This window comes from Macrotis lagotis, chromosome 2, assembly GCF_037893015.1.
Source record: "Macrotis lagotis isolate mMagLag1 chromosome 2, bilby.v1.9.chrom.fasta, whole genome shotgun sequence".
Classification (NCBI taxonomy): domain Eukaryota; kingdom Metazoa; phylum Chordata; class Mammalia; order Peramelemorphia; family Peramelidae; genus Macrotis; species Macrotis lagotis.
In genome coordinates, this window is record NC_133659.1 from 104,622,674 (window position 1) to 104,650,281 (window position 27,608).

General features: G+C 42.7%; 1 protein-coding gene across 1 annotated transcript in view; it reads right to left on the reverse strand.

Annotated features, from left to right (window-relative positions):
• Window positions 1–24,982, reverse strand: part of LRRN2 (leucine rich repeat neuronal 2) — a 112,068-nt gene extending 87,086 nt beyond the window's left edge. Inside the window, exon 1 of the mRNA XM_074222457.1 lies at window positions 24,876–24,982. The gene's annotated coding sequence lies outside the window, so the exon portion shown is untranslated. The remainder of the gene's footprint in view (window positions 1–24,875) is intronic.
• Between the last annotated feature and the right edge of the window lie 2,626 nt (window positions 24,983–27,608).

The window sequence follows — 27,608 nt, forward strand, 5'->3', positions numbered from 1 at the left end:
ATAATAGAAGAATTATTTTGGATGTGGAATATTCCTGTTTCCAATTAGGTTGTATGATTACAAGCCAATACTGACATAAGGGTAATTGTGGTTTGGTAAATACAATAAACAGAAAAGTTAATGAATAACAAAGTGCTAGTAAAACTTAAAAATGTTCTGTAAATGTGAATTATCATTATTAATAATAATATTACTAATATTAAAGGACAAAGACTGGACCTATGATTTTATTGATATAGAGAAATCCCCAAAGAGGAAACTCTTCATCAATGCACCTTCTCTGCAATTAATAATCTTCAACTTATAAAATTAAGTTTACACTGGGACAAAAAGTGACTTGACCAGGATCACAGGGCTAGTATGTCAGAGATGGGATGTGAACCCAGGTCTTACCACTCTGAGGCCAATTATATACATCAATACAAAAATATTTACTTTAGTCAGACCCCTGAGATTCCATCACCGGGTATTTACTAACCCAGATGCCCAAAATTAATGTCTCTTTCTCCCTCAATGTTTGAGAGAAAACTCACTGAAACTTCCATTTTTTTGTCATCCAAGGACCCTTAAGAATCAAAGGATATCTTACATCCAATGATACGTAAACCTCCTAATCCCTATGTTTCTGGATTGCCCTATGCCTAGAAGAAAATTCCTCCCCCCTGATACTATGCTCTCATTTATCCATTTCAATCAGTCCCTTTTAGTCTTCCTTTTTTCACTATGCCATCTGATATCTCAGTTGTTTTCATTAATGGACTCCCCTTCATCCTATTCTTATTACTTACTTCCACTTTGGAAAGCCTGGCTTCTCCAGGGAGACCCTGAATTCCAACTACCTTCTCTAATACTAAGTGTATCTTTTCTTATTCTCTTCATGACCCCCCTATCCACCACCACCACACACAACATTAGACAAGGGAGAGGTGCCAATTCTAGAACCTCCATTTATCTACCTATCTCACTTTATCCAGAGCCTTATTATAGATGTCTACAATCCTAACCCCTTAAATTCAGCTGCTCTCCTTTCTCGGTGAGTTTGGTAACTAATTAGCTCACAGTCTTCCCGTATAGTCCAACTCTGCTCTCATTCTTGGTATCTTGAATATGATATTGAAGGTCTCTCAAAAGCCTGGCATTCTAATTCATTCACTTCATCAACTCCCATTATCTGCACCTTCAATCTAAGCTAGTCACCCATAGTAATAGCCATTCCCATGCTTTCACCATCAGTCTTCAGTACTCTATTTTCATGATCAAGAATTCTGAAATCCCTCTAATTACAATCACCTATCCTCTTCCTTCTGCCCTACTCCTTTCAAGCTATTCTTTATCCTCTAGAGATCCCAGTTCTTACTTTCCCAGTCTATCCTCATCCTTTTCCCCCCTTACCTTTCTCTTTACAGTTTTGATCCTGTGGTTAACTAGCTCAGTTATACACTGTCCCTTGCTCTCTAAGGCTTCTCGTCCTTTGTTAAACTCCAACCAGGCGCTCTAACATTTGCCTTCCTTGCTCCTACTTGCCTAACTGAACACTGATAACTGAGTCTACCTCAAATGTTATCTAAATCTCAACTAGACCCTGCTTGCCTTCCTACCATACTCCTCACAGATGTTCTAAACCTTCTGTCTCTCCCTAAGCCTCCTATAACAAACAGCTCCTCTCTCTCCTCAGCAGCAGTATTCACCCAGACTTTATTGAGAAAATAGAGGCTACCTATTGGTGCAGTTTATTCCTCAACATCTCTCAACACATCTATTTTCTCCTCCTTTCCTTCAGGAAAAGGTTGTATCAACTTCAACAAGGTCAATCCAATTCCCTGTGCCTTTGTTTCAATCCTTTCTCATTTCCTCCAAGAGATTCTTTTGATCATTCTTTATTTCTTATCTTAATTCTTTTTATCTACCGATTCACTCCCAGTTATGTATAAACAGTCTAGATTATCTCTTATCCTTAAAGAACCTCTTCTTGACTCTGCTATTCTCTTGAGCTATTAGCCTATTTTTTTCTCTTTTTCATAGCCAAACTCATTATCCATGTGCCAGTCTTAACCAAGGGTAGCACCCAAGACTCTTCTCTTTATGTACTTTCACCTAGGTGATCTCTTCAACTCCCATGGGTTCTATGATCTCTAGACAGATAACTCTTAAACTACAAATCTACCAATCTTCCATGAGCTCCAATTGTTCAACCCCACTTGACTATTCAGCATCTTCATCTAGAAGTTCTATTGGCATCTCAAACTGAAATTAGCCAAAAATGGAAATCATTATATTTCCCCTTAAAGTTGCTTTTCCTGGAAACTGAGGACAGGATCTATTGTATTTTTTATCTTTGTAAATCCAGTCCCTAGCATTCAGTAGGTATATAATAAATACATGGTATATAGCAGACATTTAATAAATGTTTCATTGATGTCAACTGAAGGCTCAGGACAGAGGATCTTCCTATAGGAAGTCCTTTTAACTCCCTAGTTGTCAGTATTCTCTAATGTCCTCTTTCTTTCTTCTTAGATTCTTTCATGTGGTTTCCCCAGTAGAATGTAAACTCCTTGACAGCTGAACATATTTTTCCATTTTTGTCCTTGAATCCTGAGTACTTAGCACAGTGATTTTTTACATAGGAAATGCTTAATAAATTCCTGTTGAATTGAATTGAATTATAAGCCCCAGTGCTGGCTTTTGGGGAAATGGAGAAGTACAAGACACACTCAAAGAGTTTAGTTTTAGTTGGGTAAACAGGACAAATACATAGAAAGATAACCAAGCAAGGTTAGTTCCATTATAGAAGTGATGTGCTTAATAAGGGCTACAAGAATTCAGAAATAATAGTGATTACTGAGTTGGGGAACTCTCAAAAAACCTTTGAAGAAGCAGGAACTGATTAGGATGTTATTGTTGTTTGTCCTTCATCTTCAAAGAGGACCATTGGATTTTAAAGAAAAGGTAGAACTTAAGGGAAGTGAAGAGAAAGGAAGACTGGATGCTAGTCAAGGAACGAACAAAAGCACTTGATGGGGAACATGGCAGCTTAGCAGTAATGAAAGGTTTTGTAGGAGAATGTGTAGGAAGGAGGAAGATAAGGATGGAAGATCATGTTGATCATGTTGGCCCTCAAGGACTGACTGACTTCTAGACCTTCATGTATATTTGGTACTTCCCCAGGCACCTCAAACTCAATAGATCCAAAATCAAGCTTGTTATGTCCCCCTATACCTGTTTCTCCTCCTTGAATTTACTAGGTGGTGTGTCAAATAAAATACTGGACCTCAATTCACAAAGACTTGAATTAAAATCAGGTGTCAGATACTTACTAGTTGTGTGACCTTGGAAGTCACTTAACCTTTCTGTCTCAGTTTTCTCATCTATAAAAAATAAGAATAATATTAGAACTTATCTACCAGAGTGGTTGTTACAATAAAATGGGAACACTTTGTGAACTACAAATTTCTACGTAAATGATATCATCACGATTGTTGCTATTGTCCATGATACTGCCGTTCGCCCAATTTCCTGTGTTCAAAGCCTTGGGATTTTAGCTTCTGCCCTTTGCTGCAAATCTCATGCCCTGCTAGTTAACACTACCTACTGATTCCTAACCCAGCAACATCCCTCATATTCATTCTTGCTCCCACTTTTTTCTACCACCATCTGCCTGCACTAGTAGAGAATGATTGCTGAACTTTTTACAGGTCTTCTTATAAATGTTCATTGACACAGTCAGATTTTAATGATTGAGCTTGACTACAAAGAAGAGATGTGACTTTCTTGCACAAGTGGGGAGCAGGATGCTATAAATGTATAACACTAGATATAATGTTAAACTTTCTCAGTATGTTCCTCAGTTTTGTCATTTTTTTGGTCTTTTTTTATTCTTCATTATTAAAGATGGCTCCCTGGGAGGATTGGGAGGAGAGAAACATTTGAAAATATAGGTGATATAAAAAAAGGCATAAAAATGTTATTTAAAAAGGCAAAAATATTTTTTCAATTAAATTAATGTTTGTTGAATTGAATTCCTATCTTTATTTTCTCATTTTCCAATCTGTTCCTTGAATAATTATGAAAAGAAATAGGTCATAGAAAGGACAGTGATCAATGTTGGAAGGGATGTGGGAAATCTGGGACACTGATGCATTGTTGGTGGAGCTATGAACTCATCCAACCTTTCTGGAGAGTAATTTGAAACTACTCCCAAAGGGCAATAAAAATGTGTGTGCCCTTTGATCCAGCAATATCACTACTGGGTCTATACCCTGAAGAGATCATGAAAAAGGGTAAAAACATCACTTGTGCAAAAATATCATAGCACACCTGTTTGTGGTGGCAAAGTATTGGAAATTGAATGAATGTCCATCAATTGGGGAATGGCTGAACAAATTGTGGTATATGTTTGTTATGGAACACTATTGTTCTATTAGAAACCAGGAGGGATGGGAATTTAGAGAAGCCTGGAGGGATTTCCATGAACTGATGCTGAGCAAGATGAGCAGAACCAGAAAAACACTGTACACCCTGACAGCAACATGGGGTTGATGATCAACCTTAATGGACTTGCTCATTTCATCAGTTCAACAATCAGGGACAATTTTGGGAAGTCTGTGATAGAGAATACCATCTATATCCAAAGAAAGAATTGTACGGTTTAAACAAAGACCAAAGACTATTACCTTTAATTTGAATTTTTTGAAAAGGCATCTTATTATGTAATTTTTCTATCTCTTATATTTTTTCCTTAATGATGTGATTTCTCTCTCAACACATTCAATTTTGATCAATGTGTACCATGGAAAGAATGTAAAGACTATCAGACTGCCTTCTGTGGGGGGGCGGAGGGGGGAGGGTAGCAAGACTGAGGGAAAAATTGTAAAATTCAAAAAACAATTAAAAAATTAACACTAAAAAAAAGAAAAAAGAAAGTAATCAGGTCATGCCTTGCTCAAAAATTTTCACTGGTTTGGTTTTCTACTGAGTAAAGGTCTAACTCCAGTGGCTAGAACTCAAGGCTCCATCCAATTTGGCACTACCTTGACTTCCTTTCCTGGTTCCTCACATATCACTTCTTCCACACATTCTATGCTTCTGCCAAAATGAGTAACTGCCCCTAAAATCACTGCTGTATGATTACATGTCATGTCTATTTCCTGCCTAATTATAATGCCTGGAATCAATCAATAATCCATTAACAAATTGTTATTAAATGCCCAAAAGACAGGGAAAGACAAAGAAGGAAATAGTCATTACTCTCAAGAAACTTACAGGAGGAGATAGGTATATACATACATACATATATATATATATATATATATATATATATATATATATACAAAATAGATATAATAGGAGGGCAAATTACTTTAACCCTGTTTGTCTCAATTTCCTTGCTTGTAAAATGAGATGGAGAAGGGAATATCAAACTACTCCAATATCTGCCAAGAAAACACCAAATGAGGTCATAAAGTGTCTGACAGGACTGAAATAACTGAATAAAAAATTTTCAGAGAAGGCACCAGCAGTTGGGAGAATAATCAGGAAAGGCCTCATAAGGAAGATGGTATTTGAGTTGAATTTTGAAAATCTGGACTCTAAGAAGTGATAATGAGGAGGGAGTACATTTCAGGCATAGAGGATAGCTAATACAAAAGACTAATAGAGGTAGAACAGTACACATGAATAATATTAAGACGGCCAGTTTGGCTGAACCATCATTTATGGGAAGGAGAGTTGTGTGTGAAAAAAGACTAGAAAGTTAGGTTGAGGCCAGATTGTCAAGGGTTTTCAATATCAAATGGAGAAATGTATATTTGATGCTAAGGTAATAGCAATAAATTGGAGTTTATTGATGAACATGGAGAAACATGGTCAGATCTGAGCTTTAGGAATATCACTTTTGAAGTTCTATGGAGAATGGATTACAAAGGGTGGGAGGACCTATTAGGAGGAAATTATAATAGGGAAGAATTAATGGATATCCCCAGTGGCTGTGTGAGTGAGGTAGGAAGATGAATAGGAGAGGTCTTGTGCAAGTAGAAATGATAAGATTTGGCAAGTGATTAGATACAGAGGATGAGGGAGCATGAGGATTAACCAAAATTGTAAACTTTGGTGACAAAGAATAATGGTCCCCTCAAAAGAATTGGAGGAACTGGAAAAGGGATAGATTTTTAAATTTGCTTTGAGCATGATAAGTTTGAAATGCAAACAGAACATCTAGTTTGAGATGTGTAATAGAAATGTAAGAAGCAATAAAACTTGGACCCAATTGCAGATGCAATTCCAAAGTTCTAGAGAAAGACAAGGAAACTGAGGCTGAGAAAGGTTGACTAAATAAATCCAGAGTGAGACAATCAGAGGGTATTTAAACTTAGACATATGTTATGCCAAGTCACAAGGTCTCTCCCCACAGGGGTGGTGAACCAGAGAGTTCTTCCAGATCCAAATAGATCTCACTTATGTTTGGGAATAAATAAGACCTGGCTAGAATCTGACTCAGTGAGGATGAATATACAGATTTGTGTCATCTTTGATGATTCTTATTTTCTTCCTCAGATTCTTTGCAGCTGTTTTAAAATTGTAAAGCACTTGCCCTGTCACCTGGAATCACCTGGGCTTGTAGAGAAGTTCAGTGTATCCATCAAAAAAGAATCATTGAACATTTATTTTGTGCCCAGGCCTGAGGAGGATCCAGAAGGAGCAGTATTCTTGCCTCAGGAAATGCTGACTCAAACCAACTGAGGCAGGCAAACTCACCACATACCAAATCCCCAAACAGTAGGGCTTCCAGGGCCCAAATTAAAATGGTTTTTGATTATCCATTCCTTTGGATTTTCTTTTCCACAGTCCCCCCCCCCCCCCCCCCCCCCGCCTCCACCATTGTACACATTCACCAGCTCTCAGTATCTCTTCTTCATAATCATGGGCTGCTATTCTTGAATGAAATCTACCTTGAGCAGCAGAACCATAATCAGTAGTTGGGCTAAGGAGAGGGTGGGTGGATAACTCACCTAGGTTTTGGTCAGGGGTTAGGATGAGAAGCACAAGCTAAGACACTAAGATAAGGAGGAAGCATACTCATGAGGAAGAGATTAATGCCACCAAAGGAAAGGGATAGGCTGGGAAGGAAGTGTCCTTCAGTATGGGGCTCTTGGAACCATCTCAATCCTTATCCTGGGGCAAATGTCTGATTGACCCACCCCTGTTACATCTCTGTGGAGGAGTCATAATCCCTTTTATCTGCTTGAATGAATAGCTAGACTTTTCCCTTAGAAATATCTGGGGGGGGGGGGTGACTGGGTGGCATAGGGGCAGCTAGGTGGTGCAGTGGATAGAATACCCACCTTGGAGCCAGGAGTACCTGAGTTCAAATCCAGCCTCAGACACTTAATAATTACCTAGCTGTGTGGCCTTGGGCAAGCCACTTAACCCTATTTGCCTTGCAAAAACCTTTAAAAAAAGCTAGAAATATCTAGGGGATCAGGAGGAAATATAGGAATGGGAGAAGAGGAAACAGGATGAGAGAGTATTGTGTTAGATCATTATCATAGTCAAGTAATAATCCAGTTTTTCAGGTCTTTCCCCTTTTTTAGATAGATAGATGGATAGATAGATGAATGGATATCTATCCATCTATCTATATATTTTTTTCAAGTTTTTTTTTTTGCAAGGCAAATGGGGTTAAGTGGCTTGCCCAAGGCCACACAGCTAGGTAATTATCATTAAGTGTCTGAGACTGGATTTGAACCCAGGTACTCCTGACTCCAAGGCCAGTGATCCACTATGCCACCTAGCCACCCTTCATCTATCTATATATTTAACATTTTAGCCTTACAAATTATTTATTATCCCATCTGCCTCCCAACCCCTGAAACACAGCTATCTCCACTTTCTCCAGTTGACAGATGATATTATACAAAGAAGGTAGAAGGTGGCTAGAATCTTTGTGATGCTGTCTTGGGAAAGGGCAGAGGGAGGGGGTACCCAGGGTAATGCTAGAATAAACATACTAGGCTGGCAGCCTGGTGGTCTCCACTTTTTCTCTTCTGTGCAAGGCAATATAGCTGCCTTTTGCTCCAGGGCATGTCTGTCTGATGGCAGGAATGACTAGCCAGGTCTGTCTTTGCCCCTTCACTGCTTCCCCCTCTTTCTCCCTCCTCTCAGTCCTCAGGTGGGTGTTCCAGGAAGTCCTCACTTGTCTTATTCCTTTCCTGAGCATCAGGTGGTAGGTAACCAGTGCTTAAGGCTAAGCACCTGTCCAGAGGGTACTGCATCTTATGGATGATGGCATTGGTCACACACCTTAGCAAAACTCCTCCCTTATGACACCTGCCCTTGGCCTCTATTGCCTTTCCTGGGGGCACTGTTGGCACTGCTTTCCCAGACCTGATGCATTCTAATCTGGCCTCTAGCCTGGGGAATAAAAGATGGAATGTGGAAAACCTGGGTGGGGGTGGGGTTTGGAATTCCCACAGTGACATCCCTAGCCAGGATGGAATGTCTAATTACCTGCTCCCTTCTCCCTTGGGAACCCCCAACTTCCCCCTTTAGCTCCAGTCTGAGGGAGACAAAGAAGCAGCTTGTGGAAGGAGTAGAGGTAATAGAAAGGAATACCTGCTGAGTTTTTGGTCTACACTTCCACCCTCCTTCCCAATAAGCAAAGACGAGATTCTCCCTCTCCCCCTCACGCACACAAATCTCCCTAGGAAGATTTTCTGACAGTTTGGGATTGGAAATATTTCCTCAACTGTCAGCTCTCAATTATCAATGAATGGATAAAGCACAGCAAACATTTAATCTGGAGCCATCTTCCCCCCCCCCCCTTCCATGCCATCATCCAGCCTCCTTCTGGGTCACCTGATCCACCATCAGCTGCTGTGTGTTCAAGAATGCACCACCATTTCAATTCCAGCCAATTCTGACATTCTGATGAAGGCCAAAGCACCTAACACACTGCCTTAAGCATTGATCAATTCTTGACCAATGAATAAGAAAATCCCTCAATGGCTTCTGAGGCTGATAGCTCTTTCTCCTTGGCATCATCCATTATTTGGTGATGATCCCTGCCTCTTGATAGAGCACTGAATTGAGTTCAAATGCTATTTCTGACATTCAGCCCTGGATGAGACATTTAATATCTCTCAGTCTTGCCTGTTTTTTCCCTTAACTGGGTTGATAATGATGATTATGATGATGATGGTAGTCCTGACCTCTAAAGGTGAATATAGGAATTAAATGAGATAAAACATGTAAAGCACTTTATAAATCTATTCTGGTTATCTATTTGAATAACAAAGTGTTAACCTATATATGAAGAGGAATAAAGACAGAGGAAGGCAGTGAGGACGATGAAGGGAAGTTTATATAAGAAGACTAGCATGCTACTGATGATTTCCATGCTCCCCGCTGCTCTAGGAGAAAAGAGTGCAGGGGTTGGGTATCTATCAAAGAAAGGTGTCCCTTAGATACCTGCTATCCTCTCCTTCCTTACCTTTCTCCAAGATCCAGCCTCCACTTTCCTCCCATCACTATTATACAGCCCAGATAATTTACAGGCTTTATCCAATTCTCCATTTTCACAGTACCCACCCTGCCCAGTTTCTTGAGCCTGGTAGATGTTAATGAGTATGTGGTTGTTTGAGTGAAGTGAATGCCCTCTGGGTGTCTCAGAAGGCAGATTGAGATTAGAGACATCCCCTCCTCTGAGGATTCAGGAATTAGAGGAGGGGGCTTCAGGTAGCTAGAGGTCAAGAATCAGCCAAACTAAAAGCCTTTTTATGATTCTGCCCACCTAGATCCAATTTTCTGAAGTATCCTCACTATGCCCCTACCCTAGGGAATCTTCCTGATCCCCTGCTTTTCAGCACTTCTTTCCATATTACCTTCTCCCTTTAGAATGTATGCTCCTTGAAAGTAGGGACTGTCTTGTTTCCTCATATGCTCATTCCCAGAATCTAACACAGTGCTGGCACATAAAAAAACCAATAAATGGTCAATCTCTCTCTCTCTCTCTCTGTATGTATGTATCTATATATCTAAGTATCTATAACTGTATTGATCTATGTATCTATCTAGGTATCTATATATTTACGGATCTATAAATTGATCTCTGAATCTAGGTATCTTGTATCTATGGATATATCTATGTTTGCATCTATATGTATCTATATATCTTTCTATATATCTGTCTAGGAACCATCTATGTATCTGTGTATGTGGTATCTGAGTATCTATCGATTTATCTAAGTATCAATGTATCTATCCATGTATCTATGTATCTGTCTAGGTATCTATATATGTATCTCTGTATATATGCATGCATCTATATATCATATATATGTATGTATGTATATGTGCGTGTGTATCTCTCTAGCTCTATCTCTCTATCTCTCTGTCTGTCTATCTATCCCTTCCAGATGCTACTCCAAGGGAAGGCATGACCAAGGTGGAGAAGAGTTGCTTTTCTTTAGGAGGTAATGAGAAGATGGATGAGGGGGTGGGAAGGAACTAGCAAGCTCCCTCTACCCTTGCCCCTCTCCTAAAAACCTCAATACTATTCCCACCCCCTGCCATCCGCCCTGATTCCCCAGCTCTGCCTGCCAAGCTCTGCAAATCACCACACATGCCAATAAGTCATTAGAAACCGGAGCTGCAAATGTAGGGTTGCTATGGAGACCGACACTGGGAGCTGGCAAGCCCCAGCAGGCTGGGCCGGCGGGCTCAGGTGTGCAGTACCTAGAGCTGAGGAAGGCTACGGTGCCTTGCAAGGGAGAGATAAAGTGGAGACCACCAGCCCGCCAGTCTTATCTGTGGGCTGGCGCCAGGCAGAGTGGGCGCAGGGGACTCTGCCACCCCCTCCTCTTCTGCGTTGTTCCTCCTTCCCCGCCTCTGCCCATCATCGGCTTGTTAGACTTGATAAATGTCAGCTCAGGCTCTGGGAGCCAGCGGGGGATGGGTAGGTGGCATAAAGCCCAAAGCCACTGTGCCAGTTTCTCTCCTGTCGCAGGGGCCTCAGAGGAGGCTGCTTCCATAATGTCAGTCTATGCAATCCTTTCTTTACCTTAATGCAGAAGGAAGACTTGACTCCTAGTCTGGCTGCCCACACTTGGGGCAGGGGAGAGAGAATGGGACTGGACTCCAGTGGCATCTTAGACCCAGGATAATGGGCCTTGGAGAGATAAGCGATTAGACAGAGCACTAGACTAGAAGTCAATGATTCTGGGTTCTGCTTCCTCTTCTGATACTAACTGGCCACATGACCTTGGACAAGTAACTTGACCTCACTTTATCTATCTGTTAAATAATAGGGTCAGAAGAGAAGATCTTTAAGGTTTCTCCAGGTATTACCACTTGACTTTTCTTCTTTTCCTCCTAAAGCTGACCCAGAGGTCTAGAGTCTCAACTGGGAGGGTTGACAATAAAAAAAAAAAAAAGATGAAAATGCAGACTTAGGTTGTTCTGGTTGGGATGGAGAAGTGAGATAGGAACTTTATATGATCCAGAAAAGGATAGTAGAGAGGGCAGGGCTAGACTTAGAGAAAGGAAGACCTGGATTCAAATCTTACCTTGGGCAAATACTAACAAGGTGATTCTGGCAAGTCACAATATCTCTAGGTCCCTGAGGAAGACTTAGAAGATCCCTGCCAGTTCTTAATCTATGATCTCATGACCTTGTTTCTCTGATTCTCTGTGCTTCATCATGTGTGTATCTGTGGGTTTGTATGTGTGTGTATGAGAGAGAGAGAGAGAGAGAGAGAGAGAGAGAGAGAGAGAGAGAGAGAGGAAGGAGAAGTGAGAGATAAATAAGGGAAAGAGGAGAGATGAAAGGGGAGATAGGAAGTCAGAAAGGCAGGGAAAGAGAGCCAGAGACAGAGCAGAGTCCTGTCTCTCTGTCAGACCAAGAATGCCCCCAATGTAAAGACCATGTTTCTTTCTTTTGGATCTTTTTTCCCTCCAAACACATTCTAAGAATGACTGACAGAAAAAACTGAGTTTGATAAATGCAGCAGAGATTCTGCCTTTTCTTCCCATGCTATGGCTCCCTTCCTCTGTACTCTCCTTAGAGTTATCTAAAGGAGACCCTAGATTATTTAAAACATATCCTGAAATACAAACTGCCAGAGATAATAATAACCATAAATAGCTAACATTTACATGACTCCTTAAAAGGTTTTCAAGGACTTTATATACATATTCATTTTTATGTGTATACATATATGTGTTTGTGTATGTGTGTGTGCATAAACACACATAGCACAGAAAAGGAGGGAGTGGCAGACTCCCCTGTGAGCACTCTGCCTGGTGCCAGCTCACAAATAAGACTAGAGGTTTTTTCTTTCTGTCTCTCTCCCTCTCCCTGTCTCTCCCTTTCTCTCCTCTCTTCTTCTCTCTCCCTGTCTTACTCTCTCTTCCTCTCTCTCCTCTCTTTCCCTTTCTCTTTCTTTCTTTCTCTCTCTCTCTCTTTCCCTCTCTCCTCTCTTTTTCTCATTTACTCTCTCTTTGTATATCTATACATATGTATACATATATCATATAGATATACATATATATGTAAATATAAAATTTAATTTAATTTTCACATTCTTACAAAGTAGGTTCTATTATTATCTCCATTTTTACAGATGAAGCAACAGAGAAGTTAAATGCCTTGTTTGGGGTCAAACAGTTAGTGTAAGAGGCAGGATTTGAACCCAGGATTTCCTGGTTCCACTATGCCATATCCCAAATTTACAGAAAGTTTTTCATTACTAATTTGGGTTTTGAGGAAAGATACCCTTAAATTTATTTGATTGCAATTTGGAGATAGTATCTTTTCACATCGTTTCCCTGCATAATGACATTCCCTTGCAATAATGTTGCTTCTCTATCCTCCTTTTCTTCCAAATGGGACCACTTTAGCAACCACCCTGGGATCCTGTACTCATTATTTGTGAGCCTCAATTCTTTTTTTATTAATAAAAGAAATTATTGAAAGTTGGTTATGTGCCAGGCAGATTGCTAAGTGATATGGATACAAAGACAAAACAATAAACGCAATCTTTGCTCATAAGGACCTTACATTTTATAACAAATAATATGAACAACATATACATATAAGTATACACAAAATAACTATATTATAAATTTATGCCAGGGTAGTTTCAAGTCATAATCAACTCCCTTATATACTCCAAATGGCTATGAAGTCTTAGGAATTGGCCTGTACTCTAATGTAGGCTTGAAAAATCTCTTCATCTGAGGATACTGAATAACATATATATCACAGTTGAAAAACTACACAAATCAAACCCATCACCAATGCTCTACTGGCTGGATTTCAAACACTTTCTAGTGTTTCTAAGTGGTACACCAGCCTTGGAGTCAAGAGGACCGACCTGACTTCAAATCTGACCTCAGATACTTGACACTTACTAGCTATATGCCTTTGGGGAAGTCTCTTTATCCTGATTACTTAACATTTAGGTTCATATCTGGCCTTGTTCAAATTGGCAGATTTGGACCCAGATGGCTCTAGAAGAGAAAGTGAGACTGGTAACTTAGCACAGCAATCCCTCACTCAAATTCAATTCATATGCATATCATGGCATTCATAGCCTTCAAGAATGAAGGACCAAAGAACTCATATCAACTTCAGGGGGCATCAGAACTGTGAGCCTTAATTCTAAGCATCCCAAAGAATCAACATAAAGCACCCTAGTCATCTCCTTAATATCCCAACCTCCCAATTTCTACTTCTTACTCTGAGAACAATAATCAAATTAATACTACTAGTCCTGGAAAGATCATACCTACTTATTTGTATATATATGTTTTGTGCTGTTTCCCCCATTAGATTGTGAGCTCAACAAGGGCAGGAACTGTCTTTGGCCTCTTTTTATATCCCCCAGAGTTTAGCATTGTGTCTGGAACATAGTGTGCACTTGATAAATGTTTATTGATTGATTGACATGTGTCTCAATCATCTTTTGACTTTAGTTACATATCTGTGATTTTCCTGCCCAAGGTTCCTCTCTCTGGCCTCCACTCTTCCAAACATGCTGTCTTTGTCAAGTTCTAATTATTCTAATATGAATATGAGCTCCTTGAGGGCAGGAATTGTCTCAATTTTATATTTGAATCTCCAGAGCTTAGCATAGTAAGAACTTTGTAGGTTCTCATTTCATTCATTCATTCATTCAGAGTCATCAATTCATTTAGGAAACAACTAGTCTTGAATTTAAAAGATGTACTTAGCACCATTTTCCTGGAAAGCAGGAGGACTGAATGAGAAAAGACAGAAGATTTAGGTTCTATCCTCAGCTCCAGTTATATGAACTGAGGCAAAGTAACTTCCCTTCTATGGACTTTCTCTGATCCATAATGGATCAGCTGAAATAAATGGAGATATTCAGCCTGGAGAATGGAAGGCTTATATGAGGCACAACTGTTCTTTTCAAATATGTGAAGGGGTGTTACATGGAAGAGAAAGTAGGGAGCAGAATGAAAAACAATAGATGGATTGACTGATTAATTACCACAAGGAAACACATTTTCAACTCCATACAAGAAAAACCTCCTAACAACAGAATTAATAATTCAAGGACCTACTATGTCTAAATGTCCAGGATACAAAAAGAAGCAAAAGAAAGTCCCTGCCCTCAAGGAACTCACAATCTACTGGAACTGACCAAAAGTAGAAGTGACCACTTCATCAGATCATAGGATTAGAGATATGGAAGTGGAAGGGACCTCAGAGGTCATATGGTCTAACCTTTTCATTTACAGTTGAGGAAACTGAGGCACAGAGATGTCCATAGACTGATTTGCCCAAAATTACACAGATATGAAACAGCAGATTCAGGATATAAATCTCGATAATTTGTTTCCAAATTCTCATTCTTGGATAATACCCTGCTAGTGACTTAAGGTCTTTAAGAAAGGACAGGATTAGATGAGACCTCTGTTCAGGTTTGCCTCTATGTTTTTTTCCCAATCCTGCCTTCTCTATAAGAAGTAAAATGAGGGGGAAAAAAGACATAATTTTTTCCCCTGTACACTAGGAAAAGCTATGGGGATAATAAGCCCCTTTACTTCCTGTCTGCTCCATCCTCTGCTTGATGCCTATGACATTCTCCAGATGTCCCAAGAGACCCATGCTATGATGTGCCCTCAGCTCAGCACCTGTCTGAGTCCAGTGGGAAGGAAAATGAGTATCTTTGTGGGTCTGGGCTCAGACTTAGAGCCCAAGGAGGTAAAATCAGCCTTGCTTCTGAATGAGATACCAACCCCACTCCCCCACCCTCAGCCCAACCCCTGGACAGCCCAAGTTCATGGGTTAAGAGTGGTTAGTCCTGATCTTGCCCCAAGGGAAGGGAGGGGCTTGCCCTTCATGGGTGACGGGGGTCTATTAATTTCAGTGAATTCATTTCTAGTTCATTTTAAATCTAACTGGCCATGAGACTTAATGGCCAAGGAGGAGCCCTGGGGAAGTGACAGGAAAGGAGAGGGTATTTGCCATTAGAATGTTTCCCAGGGGAGCTCTGGAGGTCTGGAGCCTGAAGAGGTGAGCTTTGACTCAAGGGGAAGAGAGGGGAATAGCAGACAACAACCCATTAAGCAAGCAATAGAGATGGTCCTAAAGGAGAATTATGGAAATGATTAGAGTGCTGGAAAATGGGACTGGGGAAGAAAGGTTAAAAGAACAGTGATCATTTGATCTGGCAAAGAAACACATGGAAGGGGGCTTAATAAACTCTTCAGGTCTCTGAAGGCTTATTTTACAAAGGGTGATAGCTGGTTCTCCAACTCCAGTGGAGAGCAGAACAAGATATCTCACCTTTCTGTGATCCAGTCCCACCCCGTCTATCCAGCCTTAATCATTAAAAATAATGAAAACGACCAGCTGCCACTCGCTCATATGCTGCTTTAGGGCTGACAGAGTACTTTAACATACATTATCTCATTTGATCCTTAATTCCCTGGTTCTCCAACATGGACTGTCTGCTCTATTGAACTCAGTTCCTCACTGTTCCCCATGCAGATCATATCCATATTTGCCTCCCAGCCTTTGTTCCTGCTCTTCCCACCTTGGCTACTCTCCCAACTCTTCTTTGACAACCCCAAATCCTCCTTCCAGGTCCACTCCTTCATGATGCTTCCTCTGATCTCTCCCTTCTCTTAACTCAAATCATGTGTAGACTCTAAACCATACAGGTTCAGCATGTGATCACACACACACACACACACACACACACACACACACACACACACAATTTTTTTTTTTTTTGGCTGCAGCCTCTCATTTCTGGTTCCTGTTTTCTTTTTTCTTATTCCTTCATAAATCCCTTGAGGAAATGACCTATGACTTCTACATTTCTGTAGCCCCCTAACCATCCACAACACTGTCAAAAGAAGTCAAAGCTTTATCAATTTGAAGAATATAGAATATTTCCAGGTTGGATTTTTCCTCCTTGTGCAGATTGTAGATTTCAGAAGAATGTGAGTTTTTTGAGGACAGGACTGATTGCCCTGCATTTGTCTTTGTAGCCTCAACTTAAACCAAATTGAGGAAATAGTCTCAATTCAAAGAAAATTTCAAGGTCAGAGTGCTTTTTTTTTAACATGGACAATGTAGCAATTTGTTTGTTCATAATAGGTATTTTGTTATTCATTCTGATTGTGGGAGGTAGGAGAAAGAGGACAGGTGGGAGAGAGAGAAGACAGACTTTTGTTTATTTAAAAAAATTTAATTAAAATTAAAACAACATTTTAAAAGAGGGTTTCAAAGATCTTGAGGAACAAGAGAGTCCTCAGTCTACATACCACATCTGAGATGAAAGAGGGGGTAGTCCTATTTAGAGACAATGGAATGAGCACTTATTAAGCACCTACTATTTACTAGATACAATGCTTTACAAATTTTTTTTGATCCTCATGACAACTCTGAGATGTTAAGTATTATTATTATCTTTATTGTACAACTGAGGAAAGGAGAGTAAGGAGAAAATAAATAGCTACGCCCAGGTCATTGGGCAAGAAAGCATCTGAGGCTAAATGTGAAATCATTTGGGAGTCCTGAGTTCAGGACTGGTACTCTTGCCACTGTACCACTTAGTTGTCTCAGGTCACATTCAGTTTTAGGTATCTAGTTTTTTATCCTTGGTGATATTGGGTAAGATCCCCACAAGATTTTGTGAAGACTCAAACCCAGAGTGCCTTCTGATTATTAGGGTCTATGTACAGAAGCCAGAAGGGCCAAGGAACTCCTGATAGAAAGAGCAAGAGCCCATACTCTAGCCCGACTCCAGAACCCCCAACACCAGTTCCCCTTCTGCAAGCATTCTCACCTCCTGGGCCTTACAGCCTTCTCTTTTAGACCAAAATTTTTTGCTTTTATCACTCCCCTCTGAAGGCTCATTTTGAGAACCACTTTAAAGAAACATAACCTTTCCTGTTGGCTGCCTTTCTTCCCTCTTCCTTCTCCCCCCTCCTCTTTTTTTTCCCGGAAAGCATCAGATTAGACAGACCTACTGTTCCTGTGGGACCTAAGGAAAAGCGAGATGCCTAACAATTTCTGCCCTTTTCTCTCTATAATTTTCTTTCTGAAGGATCTGACTTCTGAGAAACATGTAAAAATGAAAAAATTCTATTTCTTTGCCCCAAGACAATAGGTATGGTGTTTTTGTTCAGCCTGGAAACCAAAGTGACCTCCAACTCTTAACAAATTTGTCCCTAAGTCATTTGGGTTCTTCCTATATTTGGTCTCATGTTCTGAGAATGTAGTAACAGAAGCCTTTGTAACTTTCCCTCTTGGCCTCAGTTTCCTCATCTGTAAAAGGAAGGAATTAGATGAGAAGGTCTCTAGTTCTAAGTTTCCATGACTCAGTGATCTCTCAGGGTGACTTGGGTAAGACTGGCAGAAAACTTCTCTTACCTAAACTTATTATAAACTCCTGGACTTAGTGAAAGAGGGGAAATTACAGCATCTTCCACTCCAAAGTCCTCAAAGAAGGAGAAAAACAGTCATTTGCCTGCTAGGAGTAAGCTTCATCCCAAAGGAAGGGAGAATAGAGGCAATGACCTTCAGATGGCCCTAAATGTGTCAAGAACTATAAGGCAGCATAGGAGCATAGGAGGGAGACCGGGGAGATTCACAGACTCAGATTTGGTGTCTTAATTCCTATGGTATTGGAGAGTCAGGGCTTGAGAAATATTTGTTGTTGTTCAGTTGTTTCAGCCATGTCCAACTGTTCATTACTCCATTTGGAGTCCTCTTGGCAAAGATACTAGAGTGGTGTGTCATTTCCTTCTCTAGCTAATTTTACAGATGAAGAAACTGAGGCAAACAGAGTAAAGTGACTTGCCCAGGGTCACACAGCTAGTAGGTATGTGAGGATAGATTTGAACTTGGATCTTCCTGACTCCACTCTGTCCACCACCTAGCTCTTCACTAATGTCAATCTGTCCTTGCACCAAGAAATTGCTTCAAGTCTATCAAACTGGGGAGAAAGAAGAAACCTCAAAGTCTAAATTCAACTTCTTTGATAAGAGTAAGCTTCTAAATGGTTACTTCTATGTTAAAACTTCTTGGACTGTCAGCAGCCAGTGGACAGGGGCCATGGTACATCTCAGTTTGGTATCATGCCCAGTTGCTTTGTAAGCCAGTTAGAACACAATGCTAATGAGGCCAAGGTCACAACTTCCATCCCTATAGGGATCAGTTATTTTACACAGAGAAAAAATTGTTTCAAGACCAAAGATCATGCTCCCAACCAGTCTATTAGTGTATGAATGGTTCAGGCCAACCCATCACTGCCATGGGGGAAAACAGCTCAAAGTTTACATCCTTCTGTTGGGAAATGGGAGGAGGGAAAGATGTGTTAATAATATTATCAACTATATACAAAAGAAAATAGCTACACTACACAGTGGGGCATGATGTGAGCCTCAGTTAATATTCCACAACCTTATTAAGCTGTAAGAATGAAGGACTTTTGGGGCAGCAACACAGAATCAATCAAGGAAGCAAGAATTTATTAATCACTTGCTTTGTAACAGTTGCTGAGTTTGGTGCTGGGAAGATAAAGTCAAAACTGGAAGCATCCCTGTTCTCAGAAGGACTGCTTACCTATTTTATTTGTTGTCTATTATAATCTATATTCCTGTATGGACTGTCTTTTATCCTCTCTCTCTGTCCCTTCTCCCCCCCCCCATTTTTTGTACTTTTTTGACTTTTTGCTAAACATAATTTTCTTATTTGCATTATTTACCCCCTTAATCCCCACCCACTTCAGTTTTGATCTGTCAATCTCTTCTTCAGAGGTAGGTGAAGTGGTGGTGTAAAGGAGAGAGCACTGGGCCTGAAGTCAGGAAGACCCAAGTCACTAGTTCTCTGAACCTGAGTAAGTCACTTAACCTCCATCTGCCTCAGTTTCCTCATCAATAAAATGGGGGAAAAATAACATCTGCCTCATAGAGTTGTTGTGAGTACAAAAGAAGACAATATTCATAAATCGCTTCACATAGTACATGCTTAATAAGGGCATATTTGCTTCCTTCCTCTTCCCCTATCATTTTTCTTTATCTCTGCTTCCCTAGCCTCTATTTCTTTATCTATTTTTTCTCTCTAAGAACAAAGGAAATCATAGATTCTTAGAGATGAAAAGTCATTTAGTATAACCTGTACATGAGCAAGGATATCTTCTGCACAATGAATAGAGCAACAGACCTGAAGTCAGAAGACCTGAATTCAAATCCAGCCTCTGACATTTACACCTGTGTGACCCTGGGTAAATCATTTAACCTCTGCTTGCCATCAGTTTTCTTATCTTTAAAATGAGAATAATAATAATAATAATAATAATAATAACACCTACCTCCTAGGGATGTTGCAAAGATAAAATGAGATAATATTTGTAACTTTGCAAATGTTAAGGCATTATACAAATGATAGCAATTATTAACTATTGGGTAGCTGGGTGGCACTGTAGATAGAATGTCAGACCTAGAGTCAGGAAGACCTGAGTTCCAATCCAGCCTCAGACATATATTAGTTGTGTGACCCTGAGCAAGTCACTTTTATCTGTTTCCTTAGTTTCCTCACCTGTAAAATGAGCTGAAGAAGGAAATGGCAAACTATTCCAGTATCTTTACCAAGAAAACCCTAAATGGGGTCCTGAAGAGTCAGATGTGATTAAACAGTAAAAATGGACACTATAATAATAGTGTCCCTAACAAATAGATATCCAGCTTCCAACTTAAGATTTCTAGCAATGGGGAGCCATTCTACTTATACAGTTCTACCTTTTGAGGAGTTTTTTTTTCTTTAAATTAAATTTTCCTCTCTGTACCATCCACTCCAAAATTCTTATGCCTGGGACCAAACCAAACAATGATCAGGATGGTAAAGGGTCTTTGCTATGTCAGAACAGGTGAAGAAGCTAGGGATGTTTAGCCAGGAGAAGACTCAGAGGAGGATGTGATGTAGCTGTCTGTCTTCAGGTAAGGGTCATTACAAAGCAAGAAGGATTAGCCCAGAAAGCCAAATGAGGAGCAATGAAGCATATTTAGACTTGATGTCAGGAAAAACAATTAACACTGTCCAAAAATGGCATGGACTGTTGCCTCTGGAGATTAGTTTTCTCATCCTTAGAATTCTTCAGGCCAAAACTGATGACCACTTGTTAGGCAGGTTATAGTAGAAATTCCTTTCAGATCTGGGCTGGACCAGGCGGAGATAGGTGGTGTCTTTTACCATCATTATCCTTACTAATTTGTTTCTTGGGGTCCTGTGTCAGATTCAACCTCTCCTTTTACCTTCCTGACAGAGAAGCTTTGGGACAAAGTACCCTCTCCTTTCCTTGAGCTAGTAGGCAGAGGTCTCTTCCCATGGGTCCCTCTGGAACTTAATGTCCATTTGGAGGAAGAGGTTGAATGCAAGGTATGCCTAGGGGCAGTACTGAGTCTGTCCTAAGAAAAGTCACAGATGAGTAATCTGACCAGCTTTTATGCCCAGGAGCTTGGTTAGTGAAAAGATGAAGGTAGAAGAACAGAACCAAGTATACAAGCCTTAATCCATACCCACTGTAGTAGCCTTTTCAAGTGATCTCTACTTCTAGAATGTCTCACAACAATTCTTAAATTCTCTGATTCTGTTTGTACCTCTTCTATCCCATTTATCCCATTTTCAATTGTATTCAGTTATCCATTTATCCTTGTCTTCCCTACTAGACTCCAGGAGGGCAGAGATCATACCTTACTTAACTTTATATTATTGATATTATTGATATTACTATCATCATCATCATCATCATCATCATTATATTATTCACCAGGACCATCTTGCATGCAGTAGGTGCTTGTCGTGATTCACTAAAGGAATGAAAGGTGCATGTTACCTACATAGCATTCATTTGCTGGACTGGGCAAACACTGGCTTCTATTATTTTCCCTACTTTGCCTATTGGGACTCATAAGGCCTCAGGTGTCAACCCCTCTAGGAACCTTCTCTGATTCCTAGGCAGCTTAGAGAACTTAGTCACTCAAATAAATATTTATTGAGTTCCTACAGTGCTCTATTACTATCCTGGATGTTCTGGAAGCCACAGAATAGAACAGCAAATAGACTTTGACCTTGAAGAGTTATGTCTGGGTGGCAAAACACATACATGAAGAGGTAAATAATAAAACAAGTTAACTAATGACAGAAAGCAGTGATCTTAACAAGGCAGCAAATTCCTTAGGAGGCAAATGATAGCACATGTTATGAATTCAGAGGGGAAAAAATAGCTAAGAACTGGAGGGGTCAAGAGTAGTTTGAGATAGAAGGTATAGCTGGGTGGGTTACTAGCTCTGGGGCTTATATAGTTATTATACTATTATACCTTATATGTAAGTTATAATATATACTCTGGTTCCATACACTTATATATAGGCTCCATCCACATCTGGGTATGTCAACTGTGGACAAACCCTCCTACTGCTACCTAAACAGCTCCCACTTGCAACTCACCCCTGTCTCTTCAGTTCTATGTCAGAAAGCTCTTAGTTGATCCTAAATTTTAAAGAATTTTAGAATGAAAGGATCATCAATCCTACCCTTCCCACCCACTCCCGATTTTATAGATGAGAAAACTGAGGGAAAGAAGCAAAAACCTGGCTGATGGTCATACAGTATCAAAGCTTCTAGAGGGGACAGTTTTTCTGGGGTCTCTTTAGGTTGTGACTAGTCCAATGTAAAAAAAAAAACAGATGCTGTAATGAAGACTATTCTCCATCTTTTTCCAACTCTCTCTCCCTCTGCTGGGAGTCTTAAGAGCTTTTATGGGCACAACTGGAGTTGTCCAGAAGCCCAGATACTGGCATGGAACTCCCTGGGAAAAAAAGCAGATGGAAACTGGGGCAAAAATGAATTTTAAAAATTAATGAACTGTTTTTGTTTGTTTTTCAAGTGAAGAAAGTTGCAGAGGCTGGGGGTAAGCCACAGAGATGGGATGGGAAGAGTTCAGGGAAATGCAGCTCTCAGGTGAGACTTTCTAACAAAGAGGAGATGGCAAGCCTGAACAGTCAGGATGTTTGGAGAAGCATCATCTTCATGGCTGGCATTTGATTCCAACAGCAGTTTGCAGAAGAGAAAGGATAAAGGAGAACTGGAGCAGAGATGGAGATAGAGATAAAGGGGGTAGAGCTTCAGAGAGAAAGAAAGAGATATGAACCAGTGAAGTGGCAGAAAGAAGGGGAGAAAGAGAAGAGGCAAAAGGAAATGGGAGAAAGAAAAGAGATTAAGAAATTGAGAAATGGGAGCTACTGTTACCAATCTTAATGAACTTTACCTAAACTATAATCTGAGGGTCCTTAATTCATTTAGTGTCCTCTTCAGTCCATGGAATAGAAATGGTGCTGAGGGAGGTTTTCAGGGGCCCAAGCCCAGCTGTTCTCAATACTTAATATGCAGAGATCCAAAGTCCCATTTTTTGTTCCCAGAAAGATTCAAAGAACTAGACGCCTACCTCACTTGGCACCCTAACCTAGGCTAAAGTCTCCTCCTCCAAGCCAGGAAAGAAAGGTCCTTTCCCCTTCAGCGGTTGGCAATTATCTTCCAGGGGTTGACAAGCCTGAGGTTTGCAAATATTCAGAACCTAATGGTAGATGATCTGATGCCACCACCTCACTCTCAGATCCTGCCAATTAAGGCTTGCATACTCAGTTCTGTTCCTCTCCATCTTTTTACTGATCAAGTCTCCTGGGCATGAAAAGAGGTCAAATTACTCATCTGTGACTTTTCCTGGTACAGGCACACTACTGCTCAGAAGCAAAGGGGAACCCCAATGTCCTGCTGGCATTAACTTCTAGAGTGATCTATGGGGAGGAGACGCGCTGCCCATTAGCTCAGGAAAAGGGGAAGCAACAAGATGGCAACAAGGTAAATGGGGAGACCGAGTCTGGCACAGGACCTCAGGAACCTGGAGAGGCCTTTGTGTATGCAGATTAGCAAGGAGGAGAATGGTGAGACACTGCCCAGGTCCACACTGGGAAGAGGTGGTTGCCCTCTGCTAAACTAACCTTCACCTCTTGGAGTTCTCAGATGGGTCGGTGTGCCCAACCTTGGAAGGGACACATTCATCTCTGGGAAATGAGAGCCGTGCTCAGGGCCCCTTCCCCCTCCTCCTCACTCCTTCCCGACCCTGCCAGCCACCCAATTAGAAGCTGCGTTGGCTCCAACAGATGGGAGCTGCTGCGGCAGCCAGCCCGAGGAGCAGAGCATAAAGCCCAGCTGACAGTCTCCTTGCTTATTTTCGTCCAGGGAGGATGGGTAGAAGCAGAAGCAGAAGGAGGAATCGGGGTCCCAATGTCCCCAGGCCCCCTCCCTCGGACTTTCTAAGCCCCTGGTACTTCTCTCCCTCTCAGCCCAGCCCAAACCTGGATTCTGGCTCCTCCCAACAGAGCCAGCTCCTTTCCCTCCAAGTGAGGAAGTCAGAAGACGCCCTCTCTCACAGGGCAGATGGACCACCTGTAGCTGGCTGCTTCCCATATCCCTCGTGTCGAAGTGCAAGAAGACCCCGCTCTGGAGCGCCCTGCTTCGCTCTGGAGGGCGGTGCTTTGCTGCTTGGCATCTGGCCCCTCTGGCCTTCTCCAGAGGATGGGCCCCTGGACTGACAAGGCGGCCCTCTCTCAGTCCGTACACACAACTCCCCAGCCCCATCTCCCACCTCGGGCTGCCCCCATGCCCCTCTGCAGGCGGACGGGGCGGACGGGCGGGCGCCAGTCCGGGTCAGTGTGCCCCTTGCCCCGGGCGCTGGAGAAGCAGGAGAGGGGAAAGCCCAGAAGCCGCCTCCCCGGCTAACCCGCCTCCGTGCGGTTCCGAGCTCTCCCCTCATGCCCCAGGGTCCCTTTAACGCCTTCCAAGGTCCAGATGGCCCTTTCCAACCCAGCAACAGTTTGGGGAGGCTTCAGACTCCAGGGGGTTAATTCATCCAAGAGAACAGGAGACCCCCGCCCCCCAGGCGCAATCTCCTCGCCAAGCTCCCAGGCAGTGTCTGTGCAGCCTGCTTTTTATTCCTCTCCTGCCACCAGCCTCTCTGTTCCCTCTCCCCCTCCCCCTCCGTCCTTCCCTCCTCCAAGCATCACCCTCAGAGGCCCATCGGGGCCCGGGGCCGCAGGGGCCCTCCCGGCTCCCCTTCCCCCCAAGGTCTCGGCCGCCTCTCGGCCCCCGCCACCCCAGCTCCCGGCGGCGCTTCCCCGCAGCTGCCCCCCGCCGGAGCTGCCCCCCGCCGGAGCTGCCCCCCGCCGGAGCTGCCCCCCCCGCCGCAGCTGCCCCCCGCCGGAGCTGCCCCCCGGCCGCCCCCCGCCCCGGCCCCGGCCCTGGCCGCGGCGGCCGCGCAGCGCCCCGGCCCGGGCGGACTCACCCTGGGAACGCCGCCGCGCCGGCCCGGGCCAGCGCCGTCATCCGCCCGTCCGCCGGCCGGCCGCCGCGGGCACGCACGCACATCGGCCGCAGCCCGCAGCTCCGGGCTGGGGAGCGGGCTCCGCTCGGCGCCCCCGCCCGCAGCCGCTGGGCATCCAGCCGCCGGGACGCGGGCTGCTGGCCCCGGGCCCGGCTCGGGGGCCCGGCTGGCCCGGGGGGAGGGGAGGGGGCGAGGGCAGAAGCCCAGCCCCCGCCGGTGCCGGCCGCCCGCCGCCCGCGCCCTCCTCGGGGCTGCCCGCTCGGCCCGGAGCCCCCCGACCCGAGGGCTGCGCTCCTGCTCGGCGCTCCTGGTCCGGAGGCAGGGGACGGCGACTGTGGCTCGCTCGTTCTGCTCGCGGCTCATTTGTAATCGCAAGCGGCAGGCCCTCTGCGCGCCCCGCGCGCCCCCCGCCCCCCACTTCCCCACCTCGTTCTCAACCTCCTCAGCCCGCTTGTCTCCCCTCCTCCCAGCCTGCGTGCTTCACCACCCACCGCCCGCACCGCCGCTGTCAGTTTAACTCCTCGGGTGCCAGAACTCCCCCTCCCCCCAGACACACACACACACACGCACACACACACATACACGCATACACACACACACATGCACATGCACACTCACATGCACACGCACACACACGGAGATGGGTCTTGGAACTGCCAGTCAATAGCTCAACAATCATTTATTAGGTGCCTGCCCTGCGCTTGGAGCTGGAGATGCAAAGACCAGAGGAAAATAGATTCTGCCCTCAAGGAGCTTGCCTTGTCCTGTGAAAGTAAAGGCGATGGCCCACTACTGGTGTGAGGCTTTGGGAGGTGGGGTAATAATTAAACTCTAGAAGACTCTTGGAAATTCTCAAAACACTTTCCCCGATAATCTTCTGAGGTAGGTAGCTGCAAGTGAGATTATTCTCATTTTACAGTTTTACAGTCCAGGAAACTAAGGTTCAGAGAGGGACAGACAGACACACACAGAAGGACAGAAAATGGGTTTCCCAAATACTGGTAATATGGAGGCTAGGACTGAATTCCAAACTCTAACTTCAGAGTTCTTTTGGCTACTTTTGATGATGATGAAAGGTAACTCCCCCCAGTGAAGGAGCTTGTCTGGATGAGATGCCTAGAACCAAAAATGCAATGGTGCTTCAAAGTCATCTAGTCCACAACCCAGTATTTCACAAATGAGGTCACCGAGGCCAAGAAAAGTTAAGTAACTTGTCCAAGATCACACAGTTAATATGTAGCCAGAATCCAAATTCTGTTGCTTTACCAGCCTGAAAGCAAGTCATCTTCCTTAGGCAAATCACTAATGTCTTTTCAGTTATGTCTGACTTTTTAGTGAGCCCATTTGGGATTTTCTTGGCAGAAATCCTGGAATGGTTCACCATTTCCTTCTCCAGTTCATTTTACAGATGAGGAAACTGAGGCCAACTGGGAGAAGGGAATTAATTGCCTATGGTCACAGAGCTAATAAGTTTCTGAGGTCAGATTTGAATTTAGGGAGATGTCTTCCTGACTCCAGGTCTGACGCTCTATCCACTCTGCCACCTAGCTGGCTTAAAACTCGAATCTTAACCTCTGTTTGCCTTAATTCATTGAAGAAGGAAATGGAAAACTACTCCAAAATCTTTGCCAAGAAAATCCCATATGGATTCAGGAAGAGTCTGATGGAACTGAACGATAACAATTGTTTGGTTAGTTACATTGAAGTCTGTCCTTACTTTGAGCCCAATTGTGTTTCTGCCATGTCCACCCATTATTCCCAGATGAGTCTTTCTGACTCCAGACTCAGTGATCTATCCACTGTACCACATAGCTACCCCAGTAAATCACTTAACCTCACTCAATTCCCTCCTTTGAAAAAATGTGAGGTTTGGATTAAATGACCTCTAAAGTCCCTTCTAGACCATTCATCTGGCCAGGTTATTGCACTTGGGTAGTAACCTTTCTTCCATACCAGATATTAAGTAGCAGAGCCAGGATGAATCTTTTTGTCTCTAAATCTATCCCTTCTTCCTGTTCCACTGGACCATTCTACTAATTCTCATATTTACTAGCAAATTCATCTAGTCTTAAAACTGAAAGGTAACTCAGAGACCATCTCATCCAATTTCCAATCTCTTCAGGCCTGAGCCACAGGTAGAAATGGGCAAAGCAAAGGAGCCATTTCAGAGATATAAACATCCCTCTCTGTGTTATTGTTCATTTTTCAGTCGTGTCTAACTCTTTTAAGCCCATTTGGGGTTTTCTTTGGCAGAGACACTGGAGTAATTTGCCATTTCCTTCTCCAGCTCATTTTTTTTTCCAGATGAGGAAACTGAGGCAAACAAGGATATTCCCACTTACTAAGTATCTGAGATCATATTTGAACTCAGGAAGGTAATCTTCCTGACTTGCACTGCACACTTTGCAATCCCTTTCTGTGAACTGTCAGCAAATCTCAGGAGAAACTCTAATACACTGGGACCTCTAGAGTCAGGAGAGGGCCAAGCTGGTCAATGGAAGTCCTGTGACCCAACAGAGGAAGTCCAGGGCCCTATGTTATAATTGCTATTTGCAGTTACATATCATAATAACTCCTTTGTTCTACCTCCACTTTACCCCTTTCTCTTACCCCCTTGGCCATTCACATCACTGTCAGAATAGCCTTCCTTTTGGGTAGATCTAGAGGGCAGCTAGAAGGCACAGTAGGTAAAGT